This window comes from Sus scrofa, chromosome 15, assembly GCF_054392235.1.
Source record: "Sus scrofa isolate SSC_HxYL_T2T_F1_AM1 chromosome 15, Sscrofa_HxYL_maternal_Yorkshire_Landrace_v2.0, whole genome shotgun sequence".
Taxonomy (NCBI): Eukaryota; Metazoa; Chordata; class Mammalia; order Artiodactyla; family Suidae; genus Sus; species Sus scrofa.
In genome coordinates, this window is record NC_139397.1 from 138,191,241 (window position 1) to 138,217,662 (window position 26,422).

A 26,422-nucleotide genomic window follows, 5' to 3' on the forward strand; every position below is an offset into this window, starting at 1 on the left:
ATTTAGTATGATAATCTCTAGGTCCATCCATAGCTGGCCAGAAGGATTGAGAGTGTACAAGGAGTGGGAAATTGTAGCGTGTCAGTTTAGTCATAAATACCATGTGCAGGAGTGGAGGAATTTTAATCTGAAAACTAAAAGATGTTTATATGCTATACAGATATCTAAGGACTCTTCAGGGTAAAACATGAACTTTCAAGATCTGGAGAAAAGAAAAGAACTGCCACAGTCTATAAGCAACCGAGCTCCAGATTCCTGGTGGTGGGGGGGATGTTTTCTCTCCAGTGTAATTAATGGTAATTTGGTGCGAATTTTTGGAAAAGAACCACTTATGATTACTTGAGCACATCTTTGTGTCATTCGCCAAGATGAAACTGAGAAATAATGTACCCCCAAGCCATTGCCTTAAAAGATCTATTTTGTCCTACTTTATTCCTACGTTGCATTTTTAAATGAGTCCTCCTGAAGAATTTATTCCAAGTTACAAAAATTCAGTGCTTGCTAAGCATAACCTTGGTTTCATGCTGGATCATCCCGCCACTTAAAATCTGTATAAGATGATTTTCCACCACCATCTCACATCCTGTAGGAAATTCAAAATTCTCACTATCTGGAATTTGTAGGGGTCTCCATTATTCCTTAGTCATGTCTGGTTCTAATTTCCAGCTTCCACTCAATTCTCCATCTCTGTACTTTGTGTCTGTGACTTTGCCTTTTCCCTTTTCTTAGTGGCTTCTCTTCAGCGCACTCTTCTCCTTCAATACAAACATCCGAATCCTACAAGGCGGCTCTTGGAGAAAGAAATTTATTGGAAAAGAATGAATAATGCTACAGAGATTCTCAGCAGACAGTAAAGAATTGGACATTACTCTTTAAGAAGTCCTTTCATAATTGCTGTCAACTCGAGAAACAAATTTTCATCACTTGACCCAGTAACCCCTCCTTTTCCTTCCTACCCCACAATATCACATCTACCCTCCATCACCCTCTCTCCCCTCTGATTCATTTCTTGGAAGAAAAGTTTTGCTGTCTTTATTGCCTTCTTCCAATCTGTTCCTAAACCCCTAATCTTCCACTTACAAGCAGTTTATCAAGGCACTACCCCAAACAAACATAATTCCTTCCTCCAAGGGAAAAAATTAGCAGTTAGTGAAATATTTTATTAATTTTCCTGTATAAAGAAAATCTGAGGAGTTCCCGTCGTGGCGCAGTGGTTAACGAATCCAACTAGGCACCATGAGGTTGCGGGTTCGGTCCCTGCCCTTGCTCAGTGGGTTAAGGATCTGGCGTTGCCGTGAGCTGAGGTGTAGGCTGCAGACTCGGCTCGGATCCTGCGTTGCTGTGGCTCTGGCGTAGGCCGGTGGCTACAGCTCCGATTGGACCCCTAGCCTGGGAACCTCCATATGCCACGGGAGCAGCCCAAGAAATAGCAAAAAGACAAAAAAAAAAAAAGAAAATCTGCAACCTAAACTATTTCAGACAAAATTGTGACCATCTCAATATGGCCTCTCATTTTGCTGTGTCAGTGAAAAGCATCCTGAGTTTCACCATCACCATTATGGCATTTTAATAATTATATAGTCTCATACATATTTCTTCAGCTAACAAAAGAAAATGGAATGTCAATGAATTTTTTAAAAAATCTGATTTGGTGTAGCTTAGAAACAAGGATAATTTCAAGCTGGATCTTTTGTTCTAAGAGATGTCCTCCAGAGGCAAATGGTTCAGTGGTGGCCACAAACTTTCAGCCAGTTCTTAAGCTCAGGAAAGCCAGAGGTATGGTGTGAAATTGCAAAAGAGTGACTGTGTGTATTCTGCATAATATGTAAAAATTTGGCATCATTTGTGGGCAGAGCTGGGGTATGGAACAGCTAGAAAAATGTCATTTCCATATATACTTATATTTCACTATCTGTGTGAATTGTTTGTCCTCGATAGGCGTGCATGTGTGCATGTATGTATGTGCGCCTGCCAATGGTTACCCACTAGATGCCAGAAGAATTAGGAGACTGATCTGCAGCTCATGCTGGTGGGAAACTCTTAAAGAGACAAAATGCAAATGTCCACACATACCGGTACTCTGGGGTGAGACTCAGAGTCTCAAAGATCATGAACCTGGTCCTCCTGGAGCCTCTTTGACTTGATATTAAACTTATTATTTCTATCTTGGGGATGGATATAGGCTAATGAGGGAGGAAATCCTAGAGTGAGACAAATCATTGGTTAGCAAAAGCATTTCCAAAAGAGATGAAATTAAGGGAGGTTTTCTTCCAGAGGAAGACAACTCTGATTACCAAGGGAGACAGAAAACCTAAGAACGGTGGTGGACCCACAGACTGGCTTTGGTTTGGAGAGACCTCAGTTTCCTTCACATATTTACCCAACTGTGTTTTCATTCCTTTTGAGTTCACCATGACCAAACAGCATAGGAGAGAGCCCTAGACCCTTCCGTGCATAGCAGAGCTTGGGGGGCAAAGAATTAAGCAGTAATAAGTGGGTGGGTCCTGCCCCATTTTCACCCCCATCTCTTCCGGGCCAAGGGGAAGCAGCCCTCCACAAGGAACATTTCCAGGGGTTCCAGGCTATGAATGGCAGCAGATGGAACTGGGTAGTGTCCCCTGCAGAGCTGGGAGTGGTGAGATAGAGCATGAGGTTCAGATGAGAAGCTGCCAGGAGATAATTCAGGAAGAATTGGAGATCAAGCGGTCTGTACTCTGATATACACCAGGGAGGTGGCCACTGAAGAGGGGTGGGAGGAGCTTGTCTTACTCCCGGAGGAAGAATGGATGGCATCTGGCACTTCCAAGTGTATCAGCAATATGAACTTGAGGGTGAGGGATATCACATTCCAGTAACATTAAAGAAAATAGAAGAAATACTCTTTCCCTAAATCTGTCCTACAGGCACATCCAATTCAGGGAAAGGAAATCTGAGCTCTTTGGGAGATACAATTTTAGAGTTAAACTCTTGAAGATATTTTGCAAGTAAGTGCTGGCTATGACTTTTAATAGTAATTTCTCGCAGCCATCAAATGTTTTCCAATTTAAAAAGGATGAACATTTACAGAAATGAATTGCCTTGGAAAGGTATGGATGTGGTCAAAGTAAAAATAATTACTTTGTTCACTGGGGAGCAGCTTAGGTGAGACATGCTCTGCCCCATGTCACCTGCTGTTCTTTTCTTGACTCCACACATGAGTGAGGATCCAACATACTAATCCATATCATATACTCCCCCTTCTGGGTCTTTAAACGGAACCTGGTTAACAACTGAGCTTTAGAGAGTGAGTTGGTGCCTTCATAATCAAAGTTTATTTCTGGCTTCTCTGAAAAGGAAATAACCACAATGCTTTTGTGGAACATGGCATCACTGAACTGTAATCATGTCCAGTGCAGAGGCTGCATGAGGAGGCATTTTGTAAAATATGTGCAGTAGAGGAGTATTTCAGCAGGCAGTCCAAGACTCTGCTAGCGTATTGTGATGGTTAATTTGATGTGTCAACTTGGTTAGGTCATGGTACCCGACTATGTGGTCAAGTATTAGTCTAGATGTTTCTGTGAAGGTTTCTTCTGAGATGAGATGAATACCTAAATCAGTAGCCTCTGAGTAAAGTTGACTACCCTCCATGATGCGGGTACGCCCTCTCCAATCCATTGAAAACAGTAATAGAAAAAAGACTGACTTCCCAAGAAGAAAAGGAAATTCTGCCAGCAGACGGCCTTCCAGATTCATCTGCAAATCGCCTTTTTCCTGGGACTTCAGCCTGCCAACTTACCCCGATGATTTTGGACTTGCCAGTCTCTACAATCATATGAGCCAATTCTTTAAATCAATCCAACCTCCCCCCCCATCTCGCTCTCTCATTCAGTCTCCCTCTCTCTGTCAAAATCCTGACTAATACCAATATTAAATATATCCCACACTATTTTCATTTTTTAGTTCATGGAGAAAAAATCATAAATCAAAAGGATGTACCACCTTATTACTGCAATAGTTTTTCCAAATGCTTTCTTACCCTTTTTTCTTTACAAATATCCTTGAAAAGGATAGAAACCTTCACCCCTTCCTTAAGCCACATAGTAGAGAATCCCTTGATCAAAATCGAATGTCATACTGGTGCTTGAGGAACTTTGCATAATTAGGTGGCAATTCAATAAGAGTATCCCACCTGCTGCAGGATGAGGGAAGGGACCTGACAGAAAATAAAAGAGACATGCTGGTGACACAGTAACCATAGTCCACATGGAGTGGGGGAGGGGCACTGGATTCGGAAGTGGATTCTATAGCGGTTGTAACAGTAAAATATCCAGAAAGTTTTGAGCTGCTCATCCTATCACAGTTACTGTACTGCCAATAAATTACAAAAATCCCCAAAGCATCACATTCGAACCATAAAAATAAAGGAGAAATTCCTTGCCTTCAAAACTCTACCCACATGAAAATCTCAATGGCTTAGCTCAAAAGCCAGAAGCATTTGAAAGCAACACCAGCTATCTATTAATCACTGATCTTTCTACCAACTTCTTCAGACTGAAGAATTTTACTGATATGTAAGAAATTCAGAAGAAACACTAGATTTGCTTTTAGTAAGATTTCTTATAAAAAGACTATAATTTATAATACAAACTACATTAGAAGTTATTTTTCTCAAAAATATGAATTTCTAGAATCTTTGGCTAAAATATTTCTATAAATGTCATTTAAACTATTCACCAAAATGCACTAAATAATTGAGTTAATGCAAAATTGAACAGCCACAACCATGACTGTTTATTTATCTATAAATTATATACTTGTAAGATTTAATAACATCATGAACATTATAAAACAAATACAAAAGTAGGAATTTTTAAAGGATAAAATAAATAGTATATATTTAAGGATCTGGTGTTTCCTTTTTTATTCCAACAGATGATCTTGTGCAGACTTGGGGGAAAACTGCCATGAAGAACACCTCTTCAATTTCTGCCTGTCTGAGCATCTATCTAGTATTTATCCACTGGAAATATACAAACGATTGCTTTATTTTGGTTGCTAAGTACAGATTAATCCAATGTGGTCTAAGATACCTTTACAAAATAGAAATCCCTCTGTTATAATATTATAATAAAAAACCTCTGACTTTTTTTCCTTATGTGTTTCCAGGTAAAGTGCTTCTCTCATACCTCAAGAAGCCACTTCAATAGTTCCATATCTCTCTGTTCAGAACACTTACTTTTACTGTTTTTTTTTAAATGGCACATTGTGTTCTACTTTTGTAGATTTATTTTGTTTTCATTCTGTCTCCTTCAATACAAATTTATACTTTCAAGGGCAGGCACAATGTCTTCTGTGCCTCTCACTCTTCTGCACGCAGTGAATAATCCTTAGAGTCCTGTAGTGTTTACATGGTTCTTCAGGGAAGAAGAATAATTCATGATTTCACTCTGGTCAGAGAAAGCAAAATAACTTCAATCGTGTCAAACAAATCATGGTGGCCTTTATTTGGAATGCATTCTCGCAAAAGGTCAACTTGCGGCAAATATATGCTATGGACCAGTTGAACAATGAAATGAATGAGGGTTTGTGACACAATGTTCTACAAAGTTTGCCGACTACATTCCTAGCCCCTCCGTGTGGTAGGTAAAGGATGGTAAGGTTCAAATGCAATCAGCCTAGAGAAGAGCAGAGTGTACCTCAGTAATGTTGCTTTGAACATGGAAAGGCACTTGGCCATCATTTTCTACGTGGGAAGCCAGATCTCTCAACCTTTCTTATGCAAAGAACTATGATGGTCCAAAGATCTTCCTGGTCCACAGAACAACATTCAGGATATTCACAACGAAAAATCAGGACAAAAGAAAGTATTACAAAATCATGGTGGGTCATTTCTTCAATAAAGTGATGGGCTATTTACTGTAACGGATGAAGTATTTGGAGAAACGCATTACACTGCACAGGACCATGAAATGTGTTTAGTTTCAACAGAAGCAGAGCATCTCAGAGCTGGAAGGAAATGTCTCTGCCCAACCCCTTCATGTATTTCGAACACTTTTATTTTATGGATGAGGATGCTGAGGGTGAAGCAACTTTTCTGAGATACACAGAAAGCTAGTGGAAGAGTCAGAATTAGATTCAGAGCTGAAAAACAAAGACAATATGAACAACTAATTCTTTTTTTTTTTTTTTTTTTTTTTGTCTTTTTGCTATTTCTTGGGCCGCTCCCGCGGCATATGGAGGTTCCCAGGCTAGGGGTCGAATCGGAGCTGTAGCCACCGGCCTACGCCAGAGCCACAGCAACGCAGGATCCGAGTCGCGTCTGCAACCTACACCACAGCTCACAGCAACGCCGGATTGTTAACCCACTGAGCAAGGGCAGGGACTGAACCTGCAATCTCATGGTTCCTAGTCAGATTCGTTAACCACTGCGCCACGACAGGAACTCCAACTAATTCTTTATACATATGGACCTTAGGTTTTTAAAGCATATCAGTGTTAAATTGCTAGGAGAAAAATAAAGGACCAGAAGGAATGTGTCAATTTTCCAAGCCATTTCAAAACCTAGACTCACACTTCAATTTTATTTTTTAATTGCAAACATATTATATTTGAGGCAACGTTACACTATGAGAGAATTACATTTTTAAAAATTTAATTCCAGGAGTAAAGTTTCTATACATAGCTACACATGTATCTTTCCAAATACTTTTTGATGTTAGCTTAAACACACATTTGTATGACACAGATATACAAATATTTGTACACAAAAATATATTTTAGTCTAAAATGATTATGTACTGAGTATACTGCTCAATAATTTGCTTTTTTTGCCTAACAATAAATCATAAACAGCTTCTCATAGCAGCAGACTTAGATTTGCTTTGTTCTCTTTAATGGCAATACTACATTTTATATGTATGTACTGTTATTTATTCTCCTATGGAGAGAAAAGTGGGTCATTTCCAATTAGTTATTCTTAGATAAAGTTCTGCCTTAAACATATGAACCTCATTATTTTTATTACAATGGTATTTCTTCTGGTCAGATATCTAAAAGTGGGATTTCTGGGTCTTATACTTGAGAATCATTTTAACAGGGCTTAAAACAGAAGTAGTTTTTTGGTGGTGGGTGGAGATTTTTTTCCATGTATTCAAATAAAATAAACATCTACTTCTGCTAGATGCTGATTGCACTCCTAGTGGAATATTCTCTATTCTTCTGGGGTCACTTTTAAGAGCACTTGATTATAGGACTTTGTTTTTGTTTTCATTTGTTAACACATGGAAAACGAACACATGTCAATGACTGTTCATTGCCTGATTGTACAACTCTTTGGAGACAATGGCCGTTTTCAAACTCTGACCCAGTTATGACCTTTGGAATTAAAATATTACAATTGATATAAAAGTTTTACATCACAGACTGTAAAAAGTAAGATTTGGAAAGTATCAAAGATATCATATTTGGTGACATCAACTGACCCTGGTTTTCTTCACCTTCTATTCTTCTTGATAGTTCTCAGGCATCTCTGACACTAAATTTTAAATCTTTCACATGTGCTGTGTGTAACACATATCCTTGAGATAGTAGTTACACACTTAATCCCACTTCTATTCAAATATTCAAAGACTTGATCGACGGTCGATGACTACTTGGCAGAATTTAAAACTGTGAAAGAAAGATGTTATTGAGAGAGAGAGAGAAGGAAAATTTATCAGCATTTGCATGCCCATGACCTCTTTTGTTTTCCAAAAGAAACGCTTCCAGAAGGGGACTATACACTCTCCTAAATGGAGACCTGGATAGTTTGGGAAACTTGTACCTCTAGTAAGTGATGGCTCACAAAAGCAAACCCAGACCCTCTGACTCTAAAAGCAGTGTTCACCTGTTCCCAGAACTGCCTTTGTAACAGTGGGCCCAGTCTCACTACACAGCACAGCTGAGAACACAGCCCAATGTGCATGAGTGACCTTCTAGCAGAGTGTGCTAGCCACATAGCAAGCAACACCTTTGACCTCTGATTCAACATTCCTCCCACGGTCCCATGGGGTTTAGGGAAATTTTGAGACTGGCATTAGATCTGACTAACTCAGAATATTAAAATCAGTTTCTATCTCCTTATGCTGCTTCAGAATAACTACACTCCTATTCATTTTGAGTGACTAGGTTTCTAATGTGGATGTGACCAACCTTCCTTCTTCTGCCTACTTCCTTCTTCTCTAAAGGATCTCCTCTCCACCATATGAGCACAAACCAGAATGGCTCCCTGCATGCCTCTTGACATTTTTACTGCAGAATTGAAAATCTGGAAATACTGAATACCAATCTTTTTTTTTTTTTTGGCCACATCCAAGGCATAAGGAAGTTCCCGGGGCAGGGATCGAACCCGCACCACAGCACGTAACCAAAGCTTATGCAGGGACAATGCTGGATTCTTAGTCCTCTGTGCCACCAGAGAATTCCTCAAATATCAATCTTAAATCCATATGTGGCCCAAGATAAAAGAGGTAGCAAACAACTGTGGTCTGACTGCCATTGTCCAGATATTCCAAGGAGCTAGAATTATAATTTAATAATTGAGATGGAGCTAGGGTTCTCATTACCCACAAGGAGGAGGGAGGTCCCAGCAGTGGCCTCTTGAATAGTCACTGTGGTCCCCAGTGTTTCGGAAAAGATTCTCAAACTCTCCAGCAGTTAAGGCCATCACCCCTACTTCTGAAACTTTCTGAAGACTTTCTGTCTGAAACATCATGTTTCACAGGAGTTTTATAAATAACCACTGAATGAATGGCACCGACATTGAGATTCTCCTTCAGTTTGATTTTTATCTTCAGTTAGTTACTAGATTTGAATGCAGAATTTCCGCATTAGATACACACACTGCCTACTTTCTTCCTGTACAAGGAATTGATGGACTATAAGAGGGTTCTTTTTATTTATACTATCTATCAAAATGCACAAAATTGAGTGGATTTAAGAAGAACTTACTACAAACACTTAGAGGAACGAAATGACCCTTTCCCTTCAGTTAAAGGCACCAACTTAAAAAGTATGTACTATCTTATTTCTCAGTAAATTGGAGATGATCATTGAAATAGTCCTCTTTGGACGTCCTGCCAAGGACGTCAAATAAAAATGAATATATTTTTAATTTTCTTTTGAAATGCATCCTCTACAAATATTTTCTACAGCTCTTCTGTATGAAAAATCTATCTGTATTTTCTGCTTCAACAAAATATCTACATAGCTGACAGCAAAACAATAACCCATGTGGCATAGATAAGTCAGGCCATGTACCTGCTACTCTTTGTTAGAGCTCTTGGAAGAATTACTCTGAGAACTCTGGCTTTAGGGGACTCTCCTCATTGTCTTTCTTCCCACATGGAAGAAGCTAAAACATATTCATGAAAGATTGAGTAGGGCCAATTTTCTATGAGTCAAAACAACAGCAACATCAATATTTCAAGGTGTGCAAAAAACATGGCCATTTTCTTGCCTTGAAAATTAGAAATCATTGCATTTTAATGAATTCAAAATAACTCAAGAGATTTTGGAGTTGTTTCGGTTCTGAAAGTGCAGAGATAAATCAGATTTTTTTATACCTTCTCTTTGAGTAAAATAGATTTGATACTGTCCCTCTGCAGACCCATGGCAGGATGAGGAAGAAGGTAACCGGTAATCTTTTCATCACGGTCCTGGAGGACTCCTGGTTTCAAGGCAGTTTCAGCTGTCACAGTTGCTTAGAGTTTACTGAGCTGTTTTTAGTCACTCATTCAAATATTCATAAGAAGTGAGGACCACAGTTTGCTGTCTGGTAACAACTTCATTTTCAGCTTACACTAAACTCGTCCTTGTGGATTGCTCCTTTCGACCCAGATTGGGCTTTCTGCCGTCACGTGACCTTTCAAGGATAATGGAGTTTCCTTGGGAGTAAGCAAAAGAAGCATGTTCCATCTTTTATCTTTGCTTGGTTGGATGATGAAAATAATTACAGAAGACAGTTATGGATTATCAAAGAGACAAGTGAAATAATCAAACCTATATCAAGCACTGCTTTGTGCTACCCAAGAAGGCAGATCATTTAATTATTTACCTTGTGAGACTACATACACCTTAGGAAATCCTAAAACAGCAACATATTAGTAGAAATATTTACTCAACACTATTCATGAAAACAGTAATGAAAATATGTGTAACCTCATGATATGTTCTTGAAAGAAACCCAGGGACTATATCATTTCTTAGCACAGGAGAAAATCCCTTCATTATGATCTCTCTATTACTTGATTAAAATGTTAGTTAAATAAAGCCTTTAGGTAGTAAATTGTACTGTTTAGTTTGAGGCTAATATCTAATACCTGAATTAGCTGCAGTAATACATGAATTACTGCAAATAAGCCACAGTATAATATACAAAGTGCTATTATTTAATTAAGCTATGACATGAGCTATACACTGTCATTTTATCATCTATGTCCTCTATGTTGCTACAAAAAAAAAAAGACTTGTCAGCCAAGATACACTTCTAAAATAACTTTATGCTTTGACAGTAAAACTCCAGATTAATCCGACTCTCATGCATACCATATTTACAGAAAGAGATTCATTTTTTTTACCAGTTTATTATTTACATTAAATAATGCTCATTGTGCAAGAAGAAATCTATGCCTTTTTCTTTTCATTGAATTTTAAAGTCCTTTTTGTTAAAATTACATTTACACAGTTCTTTTCAACATGAATATACACTACGGTGCTACTGAGAGATTTGTAGTATTCTTAAAAAGACCAAAAAGGTAAATTCTGTATTACTTCATTTAGACTTGGGGTGGGGGGAGTGGGAAATAACCCTGTCTGAGGCAAAGCAAAAGGAATTTCAATCTCGCAGTTACTGCCAGATAAAAACCTGGAAAAGATCATTAATCTCATTTGTTTTCATTATAGCAATGCTTGTTATCACAACTTTAGTTAAGGAAGTGCCAACATTTATACCAGCAATTATGTATCAGCAAAATTAGTTCTAAAAAGTGAAGCTCCTGGTACTATAAATGCTATGTTTTTGCCACGGTCTTTATGTGTTACAGTGGAGAGGGTCTTGACAGAATAAATGACTGCTGGAATAATGCTTGGCAGGAAGTGAACTATGTAATATGAATTCCTAAGTACCAGCATTTTCATATATCTGATGTAATGTTTTATCCTTTAAAGGCAGTTTTTTTCCCTGATGTCTTTCTTCCATCTTTATAAGGAGAAAGTAAGAGAAAATGTAAATTCATCCATTTCTGTTCATCTTTTTAACAGCTCCTTGAATGAACACTTTCTGTGGTGGCGATCTCAAGCACAAGTGGGTCAGAAAGGAGTCCCATGTTGGCAGCGTGCTGTGCTTTAAACAGAAACAATGAAAATTAAATCTCCTTTAATCAGAACATCTAGCTCTAGTGATGGGAGGGAATCTGATGATTGTGGGTCTAGTCCCTGAGGTAAAATGCTGGCCTTCATGAAGCATAGATAAAATATTCGAACTAATGTTTTATAAGTGTCCCCTTGACGGAATAAAAAAATGATAATTTCAAACACATGAGAATGGGTGGTTAAGATTTCATAGGGTTTGGCTTTGAAAAAAAATATATATATACTATGGTTGCATCTCTCACACTATTAAGAGCAAATTTCCTTGTCCACCAGTAATGGGAGTATCTAGAAAGTTGACCAGTCCTAGGGCAGTGAGATGACCTCCAAAGGGGAAATCTCAATGACAAGCTGTTCGTCAAGTGCAAGATGATGGCATACTTCATAATTTATCTGGGGGCTTCTCTTGTGTAAAGCACTTTACGGATAGCCTCTTAGCTAATATTCACATTTTCCTGGGAAAATAAGGTTATCTCCATTTTATAATTGAGAAGACTGAGATTCAGCGATATGTGAAATATCTAAGGGCACACCCTCAGAAAGTGGAAGTAAAAATTTAAACCCAGGTTACCTAAGTCCAATCCCCACCTTCCTTTCACCATGTAATCCTGCTTCTTGATTAGAATTAACTGAATTAATAGTTAATGGGCACTATCCTATCCCTGGGACTTGTGGAGACAACTTTTTTCTCTAATATGACATTCTTCAAAGAGAACCTCTATATAAATGTAATCCACATGTAAGTGAATTTGAAGCAAAAACTCAAGGAGACAAGCTGAGCTTGACCTTAGCTGCTGCAGCCAATGGGGACTTCTAAGAATGGGAAGAAGGAAGAAAGCATGGAAGAAAAGATTTCTGAGCAAAAAGCAATAAAAAGAGGTAGTCTTATAAAAGCCCCTATAGCTTGGTAACTGAAGGCAGTTTGCAGCATTCATTTTAATGGAGAGGTTGGCAGACCATGTATGCATTAAAGAAACTAGGCAGTAATGGATAGGTCTAGGAGCATTAGCACAATAGAAACATGGGTGATAAATCTTGACATGTTCAAGAACCATGATTTGCATACATACCAGAAAACAAAAACTCTCACCCATTGGTAACATGACCAATGATAGAAGAAAATGGCCAGTCCATCAAAGAGATTGACAGGGATCAACACAGAGTCACTGCATTGGAGAAGAAGATGCTACTGAGTCAGACACTGAGAGAAGGATATTCATGGCAGGACCAGGTGTAAAATACAGCTATTTCCTGTCTGAGGGTTCAACCAACCCAGTCTGATGAAGAGAAACTGAAAGTTGGTGTACCAAAACTGCATTATAATTGGTCCATAACACCATCTGAAGTTCATGTATATGTGTAAATTTTGATATGTCATTCTCAAAACTCGACACTGTTTACTCTCATTTGTTTAGCTAAGTTTTAGTCTTCATGAAATCACAAATCAAACACCACTTGCAATAGAAAGTTAAAGATACTTAACTAAATACACCCAAATGGCAGTTGAAACCATCATCCTGATACCCAGATAAAGGTAGCCCACAGATAACAATATGACAATAACTAACACTTTGTTAAATACCCACCAGGTTTCAACATTTCCAATCTTTAAAATAATCTTGCAAATAATTTTTAATATACTTCTTTGTGTAGAAAGGGAAGAAAAATTAAGAAACTCTCTCAAGGTTTGCCAGCTATGGCAGACGGAACCAAGATTTGAACCCAAGAGTGTCAGCCTTTAAAATCCATGCCACTCACCCTGCTGCAAGTTGCCTGTACCCCAAGGTTAAGAATCAGCTCCTAGGGAATGGACCTGAGTATTGTCTATTATTGGGTGCTTGAACGACTTCTTAATAAAGGGACAGGGCTGAAATCTTAGCACAGAATATTCCAATGTCCCATAATATCCTGAAGATCTGGAATCAATAAAAAAGTAAGATGGCTGAAAATGTCATGGTCAATGAACTTTTAAATAAGGCCATGTTTAATGATAGATAATGGTAAAATGAGTAATTAGTTCAGTAATTCCTTTCTGTAGAATAATCAATCTAACATGATGTCTGGCATCTAATAAAATGTCCATCATTTCTCAATTCTGAGATGAACAGTTTTTCATATCTTACTCTATAAAATCAGAGTGCATCTCACAATTGCTGACAGCTGGGTGGAATTGAAAAGTAGCATGATTACCTATGCATGTTTGAACGGGTTGTTATTCCTAGTCACTCACATGGACAATCATAATTCTTCAATGTTTCAGTCAACAAACCACTTAAGGTTCATTTGAGGAAGAAATATAAGTCCTGGTTACTATCCAGAAAAATTCTATTGACATCTTCTGGTACAATCAAGAAAACACAGGCATCAAAACCTGCATAGAAGGATCAGCTGTTTCAAAGAAAACTCCAGAGAGAATCTGGGAGCACTTTGTTAAGAAATGTTGCATTATCAATGCCCTGGATGGTACAGTGGATGACAGTGAGTGAAAAATCACAAACCCAGCAGCTCTGAGCCAACAGTGACCCCCAAAGAGCCAGAGGCTGGATGTGAACACACATTGGGATTATCTTCACCACTTTACTTCACTCTTTTTTGTCAGGTACAGAAGACTGAAGCATGGTTTGTTGTTGTTTGCTTTTTTAGGGCTGCACTCATGGTATATGGAAGTTCTCAGGCCAAGGGTCCAACTGGAGCAATAGCTGCTGGCCTATGCCAGAACTGATGGCAACACCAGATACTTAACCCGCTGAGAGAGCCAGGGATCGAACCCTCATCCTCATGGATACTAGTCAGGTTCCCTGAGCCACAACGGGAACTCCTGAAGCATGATTTTTAAAAATACATTTCAAATTTAAGTTTTAAGGAAATCTCTCAAGACATATAAAATAAATTCATAACTGATAAGCATCATATTTTATTTATGTGTGTGTGTATTATGATATAATGGTACAGTTTTCAATTGACAGTGTCTCAGATTTTATACAATTCATAAATTTTCTGTATTTAAAAAAAAACATATTTAGCCCTTATTTTTATTTCTTTGTGTGTGACTGTATTCTCTCCAAGCATAGTTTCACCAATAATTAAATTGTAAAAGATAAGCATCATTCTCATTTTCAGAAGATTTTTAACCCTAGGTTTTGAAAATAATTTTTCAATTAGGCCTGTTAGGATTACCCAAAAGTGTGGGTTTATCATTAACTTGCATTATGCAATATTTATAGAATATCCCTCATGTACTAGAAGATGCTACATTTCTTTTCTACAAAGAAAAATCTCTGCTTTCTAAAAAGGTTACCTCTTGAACTTTGTCCACAGAATGGGTATATTCAATTCATGTTGTGAATTTGCCTCATTACAGGACCCGTAATAATGCAACAGGCTATGGTGTATATATATATATATATATATATATATATATATATATATATATATATATCAGCAGTGTTTCTGCTCAAATGCTATAAATTAATCTGAGATTGGAGGTCATAGTTTTGAATTCTAAAACTTGATGTAAGAAAGTTTTGGAGTGGGGAAAGAGAATTCTACAGGGACAAAGGAAAATTAAAGGTCTCAATTTTGATGTAATGGGGACACAATTAATGTGCAGAAGTTCCTAACCTTGCCCCAAACACTAAAAGCTTTTTATCTTTGCCACTCAGCTTATCTCCCTATTCCCCATCCTGCCCAGGAGTTTCTTTTTTTACCAACCTATTCTAGGCTTTCATGATGTGTAACAGGTTAAATAATTGGAATAGGACACAGAATCCGAGAGGAAAGAGAGAGGATGAAGGGGAAAGGGCTTCACCAGACTAGGCTGGAGAGAAAGATCAAGCATACAGCTGAGGAGGACAGTCTTTGAAGTAGCCGTGAAGTGAGAGAGTTTAGAAAAAGGGAGAAGAGATGTTTCATTAAATTAGCTGGATTTTAAAATTAACATCAACACAACCAATTTAAATATAGAGGGCATCGTAAAAAGAAAATCGCAGTTGTCTTGATTTGGGTCAAGCCCTCTCTTTTTCCATTGTTGTCTCCATAATATTCCATTTGGGGGTACATAGGAAGGATATAAAAAAATAAGGGGAAAGGAAGCCAAAGGACACAAGGTAATATCTAGTCACGTGAACTTGCAGAGTGCGTGTGACATGGCTTAGCCTAGGTTACAAATAAAAAGCAACAGCAACTTTCCCCTTCTTTTCTTTAAGTTTCTACCTAAAACCTATTAAAATTGCCAGATAGAAATCTCAGGTAAGTAAGGAAAAAAGATAAATTCACAACTAAGTCTAGAAATTATGTTTTGGAGTTCCCACGATGGCTCAGCGGTTAACAAACCTGAAAAGCATCTATGAGAATGCGGGTTCGATACCTGGCCTTGCTCAGGGGGTTAAGGATCCAGTGTTGCCGTGAGCTGTGATGTAGGTTGCAGACATGGCTTGGGTCCATGTTGCTGTGGTATAGGCCAGCAGCTACAGCTCATATTCAACCCCTAGCCTGGGAACCTCCATATGCCATGGGTGGGGACCTAAAATGACAAAAAAAAGACAAAAAAAGAAGAGAAGAACTGGTGTTTGGCTGGTGGCTAAGTAGGGCTGGGGATGGAGCAGTAGGTGAACAGGTGGTAGTGATAAATGTGGGAAAATAGGGAAAGAGCTATAAATATGACTTTACAAACCATATCCTAATTTTTAAATGAGGGAGGAGGGGGGAAAGCCTGAATTTTACTAAAGAATTATACTTATTTATCATTTATAAAAAAATGGAGAGTAGTTTCTTCCAGAATGTGTAGGATGTATTATGTATTTGTGTTACGTATTGTGTATTTTGTATTTTTGATGCAAAAGCATCAAAAAATTCTTCAAGTTTCAAATTATTACAAATCTGCCAATTTGGCTACAAGCCGGGTGGATGCAGGAACTTGGTGCTCATTTTGATAATTTGCAATTGACTCTGAGAATCAGATTACTTTGGGCCATCCCAGGCTGCATATCAAAAGAAGAATGATTACCCAATGAAAAGTTACAGCTCTGATTTCCTTTTTAAAAGTAGACATGCCATAATCGAGGAAGAAGAAAAAGATTCTCAATACACATGGTAAAAATATAAAAATTAACGGAAAATAAAACTGAATAGCTTGGACATTTATTTTCAACTTTCACCAAAACTCTTGGGAAACTTAAAAGACTTGGAGTTGTGCCCAATTACCACGTTACATACTATTTCTGCAATTCAGCTCTTTCCCCAGAGGTATTAATTGAGATTATATGATACACAGAGCAAAAATTGGAGACTCAGCTTCTTACTGTTTTAAAGAAGATTTAAACATAATTTGTTTTGTCAAACAAGCTTTAATGTATATGTGAGCACATGTATATATGTGTTGAGTATGTATATATTCATATATTTTTACATGAAGATAAATTGTGTCTATCCTCTTTGAAACCTAACTACTAAGATGTAATGAACCAATTTGTAGACAAACAAATTTAGGGTTTCTACACACTCTGATTTTAGCACTGCTTAGGGTCCAACTGTAATTTCAGGTTAGCCTTAATTTTATAAAAATGAAGTTGCTATTTTCCTTTGGCTTCAGCCTCTTGTGATAAAATGCAAAGAATCAATGCAGTGTTTCATATCACTCACTCTCGAAATTATAATTTCAGTTACAGTAATAGAAAAGCTTCTTTCTATATTGGCATCTCCTCCAGTTTTCAAAAGCAAATACATAAAGAACACATTTCAAGAATGAAAAGATGATATAAGCTAAAATAAATAAGTCCTTTCTAGGACATAAGTAATAATTGCACCGTAAGTTATATCAGCCTCTGTGACAGTGCTCTGGCAAAAACATCCATTTATCAGTCGAAGCAAGCAATTCCATGTTTGTGAATGGCAGAATGAGACCAGCTTCGTCTGATTTATGAAGTGATTTTTTTCATTCTACTGAATGATTGAGACAAAGGACCTGCAGGAATGGTGGTTCATCTTTTCTATTCAAGTGCCAATTCTTTTTATTACTTTTGTTTTGTTTCTAGTGTAGACATTGTTGCCTCATTCACCATCTGCTAATGTTAAATAAGAAATGTTTAACTCTGGGCTACTCAGGATGAATTGCCCCAAGAAAGTAATTTAATAGTTACTATCCTTCTTCCATGCTGCTTTGAGTGTCAGGGAGGGGAAATGTTTCTGGCCGGGGTGCCAGCAGGGACCACATCTTTATTCATCTTTATATGTTCTTTTAAGTCTAGCATGGTCCCTGGGAAAAAAGCAGACACTAAAAAGAAATTGTAGAATCAAGTTGAAACAGACTTTAAACTCACTGGAGAGGCAGAAAAGTGTGGTGGGAACAACACAGAGCAGGTCTCTAAATCCTGACTCTGCCATTTACCCACTGAATAAACTATGGATGAACTTTGTAACCTCTTTAAAACTCAGTTTTCTCATCTATCAAATAGTAATAACCAACCTCTACTTTATAAGGATGACATGAGTATTAAATAATACAGTGCATGTAAATTGCCAGTTAACAAAATAAGGACGATGGGCCAAGCTATCTCTTGATAAATTCAGGCAAAATAGAGAATAATCCTCTATCTTTGCATTTCCCCAACTTTTATATAGGCAACAGGATTCCAAGTGTTGTTTTAAAGGATCCACTAGTACACATGCATGTGAGCATGCGCGCGCGCACACACACACACACACACACACACACACACACACATCTCAAAAGGCAGCCTGAAGCCAGAAGGAAATGAAGAGTGGTTAGAGACAAGATTGATCTATCAATTTGTCTTATCAATAAACACTGGCTTTGAGTTTATATCTGCATTTTTGTTGAGAGTTTTTTGTTCTTGCTTCACTTCACCCTCAACCTCCACATCAACTGGGAGAACCACTTCATCCTTTCCTCACCAGCTGCTACTCATCTCACTGTTTAACCAATTGTCATCTCAGCCCTATAAGGATTCCCCAAGACATCAACGCTCAGGACATCCATGCTCATTCCACTGTGGTACCTCTCACTGTGCAGTACCAGTGCCTTTGGGTGTACATCAGGGGCACAAGTAGCCTCAGACAAAAGCAGAATATCTATTTAACTTGATGATTTAGATTACAGAGCAATATTTTCCAACAAAAGATCAGAAATAACAATTAAGGAGTCAATTCCACTTACCATTGCATCAATGAGAATAAAATACCTAGGAATAAACCTACCTGAAGAGGCAAAAGACCTGTACTCTGAAAATTATAAGACACTGAGGGAGGAAGACTAAGATGACACAAATAGATGGAAAGATATACCATGCTCTTGGATTAGAAGAATAGATATTGTCAAAATGACTATACTACCTAAGGCAATCTATAGAGTCAGTGTAGTCCCTATGAAATTACCAGTGGAATTTTTCACAGAACTAGGAGAAAAAATTTAAATTTGTATGGAAACACAAAAGACCCCAAATAGCAAAAGCAATTTTGAGAAAGAAAAACTGGAGGTGCAGAAATCAGGATCCTCAACTTCAGACTTTACTACAAAATTACAGTCATCAAAATAGTACTTGCACAAAAACAGAAATATAAGCCAGGGTAGCAGCATAGAAAGCCCAGAAATGAACCTATGCATCTATGGTCAACTAATCTATGACAAAAGAGGCAAGAACATACAATGGAGAAAAGACAACCTCTTAAATAAGTAGGACTGAGAAAACTGGATAGCTACATGTGAAAGAATGAAATTAGAACACTCTATAATACCATACACAAAAATAAACTCAAAATGGATTAAAGACCTGAACATAAGACCAGGCATTATAAAACTCTTAGAGGAAAATAGAGGCAGAAAACTCTTTGACATAAACTACAGCAATATCTTTTTGACCCACCTCCTGGAGTAACTAAAATAAAACCAAAAATAAGCAAATGGGACCCAATAAAGCTTAAAAGCTTTTGCACAGCAAAGGAAACCATAAACAAAACAAAAAGACAACCTACAGAATGGGAGAAAATCTTTGCAAACAAAATGACTGACAAGGGATTAATTTCCAAAATACACAAACATCTCATGGAGCTTTATACCAAAAACAATAAATAAATAAAAATGGCCAGAAGATCTAAACAGACATTTTTCCAAAGAAGATAGACACACAGGCAAAAAACATATGAAAAGATGCTCAACATCATTAATTATTAGAGAAATACAAATTAAAACCACAATGAGATTTCACCTCACATTGGTCAGAATGGCCATCATTAATAAGTCTACAAAAAACAAACGCTATAAATGATGTGGAGAAAAGGGAATCTTCCTACACTGATAGTGTGAATGTAAACTAGTACAACTACAATGGAAAATAGCATGGAGGTTCCTCAGAAAACTAAATATAGAACTACCATATGATCCAGCCATCCCACTCCTGGCCATATATCTGGCCAAAACTATAATTCAAAAAGACACATGTGCCCCTATGTTCATTTAAGCACTATTCACAAGTCAAGACAAGGAAACATCCTAAATGTCCATTGACAGATGAATGGATTAAGATGTAGTACATATATACAATGGAATACTACTCAGCCACAAAAGAGAAGAGATAATGTCATTTGCAGAAGCAACTAGAGATTTTCATACTAAGTGAAGTAAGTTGGGAAAAGAAAGACAAATAACATATGATATCACATATGTGGAATCTAAAATATGGCACAAATGAACTTATCTACAAAACAGAAACAGACTTACAGACATAGAAAGAAGACTTGTGGTTGCTAAATGGTTGGAAGAGGAAGTGGGATGGACAGGGGGGTTGGGGTTATTTGATACAAATTACTACATTTAGAATGGACAAGCAATGGGGTCCTACTGTATAGTACAGGGGAAAATATGCGGTCTCTTGGGATAGACCACTATGGATGATAATATAAGAAAAGGAATGAAATAAATAAATTAGCATAGAAAAAAATCTGATGTTTTCCATTTATAGTCCATCTCCATTTGGACTAGCCACATTGCCAATGATCAATAGCTGTATACACCTAGTGGCTACTACACTGGACAGCACAGACCAGGATCTTATAAATACTTAAGCACATAATTATAGAATTACAGGTGCCTTCCTAGTTCCTGAGATATAGTGGTGAATGAGATATTATCCCTGCCCCCAGAGAACACACATTCTATTGAGAATGACAAAGAATAAGTAAGAGATGATCACCAGTGGTGAGTTAGACTATGAAAGGAGAAAACGAGGGACTGAAATAGAGTCTGTGGGAATAGGACTGGGAGTGAGAGAGGAGATAAGGGTTTTAATGTTAGAAATGGTTGCTGGAGGAAGATATCCCTGTAAAGATGAGATTGTAAGCAGAGACCTTGTATTAATTTCCTATTGCTGCTGTAAGAACAACCACAAACTCGAAGGCTTAAGACAATACAAATGTATTATCTTATAGTTCAGGTGTCAGAAGTCTGAAATGAATCTCATGCAGCTAAAATGAAGATGTTAGCAGGGCTGCATTCTCTCTGGAGGCTCTAGAAGAAAATCCATTCCTTGCCTTTGCCGTCTTCTAGAGGCTTCCCACATTCCTTGGCTTGCGGTTGCCTTCACCCTGAAACCAGCAATGATAGCGCCTTGGCTACTCTTCCACCTTCACATTTCCTTCTCCTGCCTCCCTTTTTCATTGCTTACACTGAAATTATGTTGGATCCACCCAGATAATCTCGGATAATCACCCCAAGGAAAAATTGTTAACTTAATTACATCTGTAAGATCTCTTTTGCCATATAAGGTTACAGAGTCATAGTTTTTCCAGGGATTAGGACATGGTTATTTTAGGAGGTCATCACCTGCTTCTCACAAAAGAAAAAAGAGTCAAGGAACTGAAGAAGGATATCTGTGTTGCAAGAAGTATGCTAGGGAGGGAAAGGTTTAGGACAGGCTGGGAGCAGGACAGGGGCCAGATTGCACAGGATTTTTAACACTTGGTGAGGAATTTGAGTTTATCCTATTATGGTTGGGAATCACTGGATGCTTTTAAACAGTAGAATCAAATAATTCATGTCATGTAATAATTGAATCAGTCTGGTTGCTGGAGGAAAACAGATCAGAATGGAACATGAGAAGAAGTAGAAAGACCACTGAGAAAGAACACCAACCTGATTATGACAACGGACCAAAGTAGCTCATTCAATTGCAATGCTGGTCATGGGGAGGTATATATTTATAAAAACATACTGGACTGTGCACTTAAAAGCATAATTTTGTAATGCTTCATGCTCTTAAATACTATGAAATCATAAAGTTAATTTTTCATTTTTACAAAAGGAGACATGAATTCTGGTTTTGTGGGTTTAAAGACCACTTTGTCTTCAGAGCCTTTTTTCCGACAGTGGATGGTACAAAAAACTGTGACAGTGTTCATCTCATTCCATCCACCTGTTTGACCTGCCCTTCCTGAGAACCCAGTATTGCACCCAAGTTTTCATCAATTTGATATCTGGATAAAAACTCTTTTATCTATTTTATTCATTTTACAAAAAGTTATTGAACACTTGCAATGTGCACAATAATGTACAGGTACCAGGGAGTCAATGGTCAGCAAAGGCAGATAAAATCCCTTGCTAATTAAGGCAGGGTACAGTCTAGTAGGAAAGGTAGATTTTGATCAAATATTTGCAATATAAATATCATGTCAGTTATAATTGGTTGAATATGGTTCTATGAGAAAGGAGCTCTGAGCATCTATAGTACAATATTAGGGGGTTGCAGAAGATGCCCCCTGGAGAACTAATGCTGGTTCTAAAATCTGAAGGAAAAATAGAATCTAATAAGATGATAGAAGTGAAGAAAGAAAAACCTTATAGTCATATAACTGAGTCAGTTTTCTGTGCAGCCACAATTGGCACAACATTGTAAATCAACTATACTTTAAAAAATAATGAAATTTAATCAAAGCTCAAAAGTAGAAAATATGAAATAAAATATGGATGAATTTTTTAAAAACCTTGTAATCAAAAAGAATGGTATATGCAAAGGCCCTGGGGCACATCAGAAAAGAAAATCTCGCTCTGTGAACTGAAAGATTCCTACAGGTGTGACAGATAAAATCATTCATGGAAATAACCCTGTCATTCCTCAGTCTACTATCTTGACCAAAAATAAATATGACCCTGTTTACATATGAAAACTCATAATAATAATTTTGGGCACCATCAACTGAGCACTTACTATGTATTAGCTGCTATTCGAAATATTGCATATGTATTAATTCATTGAATCCTCATAACAATCCTATTAGGGAGATACCACTATCATCCCTATTTTATAGATAAAGAAATAGAGGCAGAGAGATTAGCTTACTCAAGTGGCAGAGCCAAAACCTGAAGCAAGCATCCTGATCTTATGCTCTTACTTATTTTCTTATTTTCCCACTACATGCATTGAGGGCATCCCTGTTCCCATCTGGACCCTTGTGCTAGGTAATTTTTGGAGCTTCTGTCCCAGATTTTCCTAGGGAAAGGCTAATGACCAGGAACTGTTGCTAACAATCACAGGTGGGTTCTGGGCAACTGTGCCCAGTGAGAGATGGGAATGCTTTGTGACCACCTGTTGGAAGAAGGTAGGAAGGATGGAAGAAGGTTTCAGTCACCCTGGAAAGGGACAGTGAGTTTCTATGAGAAGGATGAGTAGCATATCCATCAAATTGCTGAGGAGAGGAAATGCCTGCAAGGGAAGAGTGATGTAGTAAGGGAAAAATCACCCTGCTTCAGGCAGGCAAGAGACCCTGGTCCTTGTCTCAGCTCTGCTGTCGACCTTGGACAGAACTTGGCATCCCCAGGCTTTGGTTTTCTCAGCTGTAAACTGAGAGGGCTGGATCAAGTGGATCCTTCAGGTTTTCACAGCTTCTGAAGTTAGGAAGTCAAATGGAGCTCATCTCCCATGCTTCTGAAAAAGTAGACTCATAGGCAAGAAATAACCCTGAACAACAGATAACCCACGTCCTTCATGCAATGGTATCTTTGACACAAAGTTTAAGTAAGTAAGAAAATCCAAACAAAAGAGAAATTTTGCAACCCTTTCCAAAACAGGAGCATATTTATTAAGATGTTCCCAAATTGCACTGAAATACAATTGCAAAAGAAATCTAAACATGTCCTCCAGTGTTCCAGCTTCCCTCAAAATCTGCATTTGCGCAAATCCATCTATCTCCTTCTCCCCACCCCCACCTTATTAATTGTACAAATAAGGGGCAGACTAAACATTTGTTTCAAACATGCAAATTTTTTAAATAATGAATAATATTAAAGCTTCCTTTGTGTTCCATTGTAATAAAAATCTGTTGTTTCATCAGTCTCATTAGAGTAGGTTTTGACCTATACTGGAAAAACCACTCAAATGTGCAAGCTCATCTGTGAAATGAGAGGACTCGGGGGGACAATTGCCACTATTGCCTCCCCCATGGAATAGTATATGATTCTCCATGGAAATAATGATAATAGGCCAGCATCATTGTTGTTTTACACAAAGGGTAGGACCTCATCAGCAGGCTGGAAGCCTGGAAATTAGGGTATGCCTAAATATCTCTGTGGTACAAAAAATCTTCTCATGGTTCCTGATATGTATTCTGAATCAATGTTCATTTTAAGAAAGAACTCAGAGGTCTCACACTGTTCCTTGCCAAAGAACAGAATCTAGAAAAATACTATTAATGAGCATCTTGGTGTTGCTTTTCTGTTATTCACTGAAAAATACATAAGTTGCTAAAAGAAGGATCATTGCAGAAGTTACCTCTCAACCAGGTTTTTAGCAAGTCATACTTCAGGCATGTGAGATGAAAGCACCAGAATTTTGATTGTGGAGATTATGTTTTTAATTTGGGACCATATGTGGCTCATATTTCAAAAATATGTTCATCTGAAAAGTAAAACGTTTTCAAAATTCTTATTGGCTGCTGAATTCTAAGACTGGATTGTTTATGTTCCCTATATTTTACAGTTTCCAGAGTATCAGATCATTTTGCCAAAGGTTCCCTTCATTTTCATCTATGATTTCCACAATAAAGGCAACAAGTAATTGAATTGATTAATTAAGTTAGTGAATAAATACCTTGAACATCCAATTCATATATTTCTCGCAGAATGCAACGAGCAGCCTCTTCAGTCAGAAAATTCAATAGTCTCGTTTATTCCTTAACATTACATAAAACAAAGAGCAAACCAAGAATTAAAATCTCTTACTTTTGACAAACACAACATGCTGAATAGGAAAGACTGTGTTAAGAAAGATATTAATACTTCTGTCCATGTGGCAAAATATTAACAGAGGATGATATTTTAATAATCACTCAAAAGAGGGAGTTCCCATCGTGGCTCAGCATAACAAATCCGACTAGTATCCATGAGGATGGGGGGTTGGATCCCTGGCCTGGCTCAGTGGGTTAAGGATCTGGCATTGCCATGAGCGGTAGTGCATGTCACAGACACAGCTAGGATCTTATATTGCTGTGGCTGTGGTGCAGGTTGGCAGCTACAGCTCTGACTCAACCCCTCGCCTGGAAACTTCCATATGCTACAGGTGTGGTCCTAAAAAGACAAAAGAAAAAAAAAAAAACCACTCAAGAGAAAGATGTAACTTTCTTCTTGATTTACTGAATTCTTCCCTTCTTTGTTGCCACTGGGAAATCCATGAGCTGACAGCAGCCCTGAGTGTGGCATTGAGATCCCACACTTGTACTCACGTGATTCCAGAACACATCTCAAGGAAGGGACTGAATTTCTAAGCCTTGACCCTGCTTCAGTTGAGTGAACCATCTGCAGCTGAGAGGAGCCACCAGCAATACATTTGATTATAATTCTGCTCCTTCACTGTGAACCCAAGCACTGAAATAGTTACACATATTTATATGTATACACTTTTATTTTTGTACATATGATCAATTCTCCTGAAGACTGAAAGCTGCATAACAAACTCTGCCCTTCCAACAAAGGTTAACTTGTAATTCTTTTCTGTGTGTTTTTAGACATTACACATCTGTATTTTACATTAATTGGGCCTAATTAATATAATTCCATTTCTCAGTAAAATATAAAGTCCCATAAATTAAGAATGCATAATATTCCTTTTCAAAAACAACCATCTTCTAAGCATTAATCTTTAGATTTTAATAAATAAAAACATCAAGGGCTAGGTTTATACATACAATCTCTGACTTCATCTCCAATTTTTCTTTGGGATAGAACTTTGAAAATAATTTCTGTCCAATTGGGAGGTAATAAAAAATGTTTTCCTTTAATTGAATTTTTTTTTCTTTTTAGAGGTTGTCTTGCATATGTTCATTGCCATTTTATTTCTCCTAGGAAATGTCTGTTGATGTTTTTTATTTTTTGGTGAAGTCTTGAGTTTTTAGTATTGCATTCAATTGAATGTGTAATTTGTAATTAAAAATACGGGTTTGGGGAAAGGTAGTTTACAAATATATCACACACCTTCATTTTCTTATTTCTATAAAGCTTCCTTTTGAAGTTATTCTCTTAAAAATCTCTAAAAGATTTTGTTAAAATACCATTGTTAGCATACACAGGAGTTCTAAATACCCAAAGGCAGTGTTAGACTGCCACCTAGTATTGCAATATGGAGCTGTTCAAAACATTCTCTGAAGGTTTTCCTGCATTCATGACATGTGGAGGACAGTGAATGTAAAAATGTCACCTTATGTCCTGAGTCTAGAAAGGCTAAGGACTAAAGTCAATGAATGCAAAACTGAAGGGGTGAGGGGTGCTATATATACCCTCCGTGTTTAACTCTATTCACTATTTGCCTTAGCTGCAATAAGAAGATCACAACTCAGAAAGTGGAGAAAGCTCAAGTCCTCATTCTATGCTTACTGCTTACAGAAGCAATTTAGTCTCATAATTCCCTGAGCCTCTTTACTCATCTTTCCTCTAAAATACAAGCAAAGACAAAAGGAAAACTCTTCTCTCTCTCACCCTCCCCTTTGGTGCATATCAGCAGTGCACCCTGCAGAGAACCCTGCCTGGGCTTCAGGGCCC

At 37.6% G+C, this 26,422-nt stretch overlaps 1 long non-coding RNA gene across 1 annotated transcript; it reads right to left on the reverse strand.

Annotated features, from left to right (window-relative positions):
* Positions 1–6,531: 6,531 nt before the first annotated feature.
* Positions 6,532–25,936, reverse strand: LOC146396155 (uncharacterized). The gene is made up of 3 exons (XR_014829429.1): positions 24,480–25,936; positions 9,582–9,902; positions 6,532–7,647 (listed from the first exon to the last, which is right to left on the reverse strand). It is a non-coding gene; the product is annotated as an uncharacterized LOC146396155 (long non-coding RNA).
* Positions 25,937–26,422: the final 486 nt, after the last annotated feature.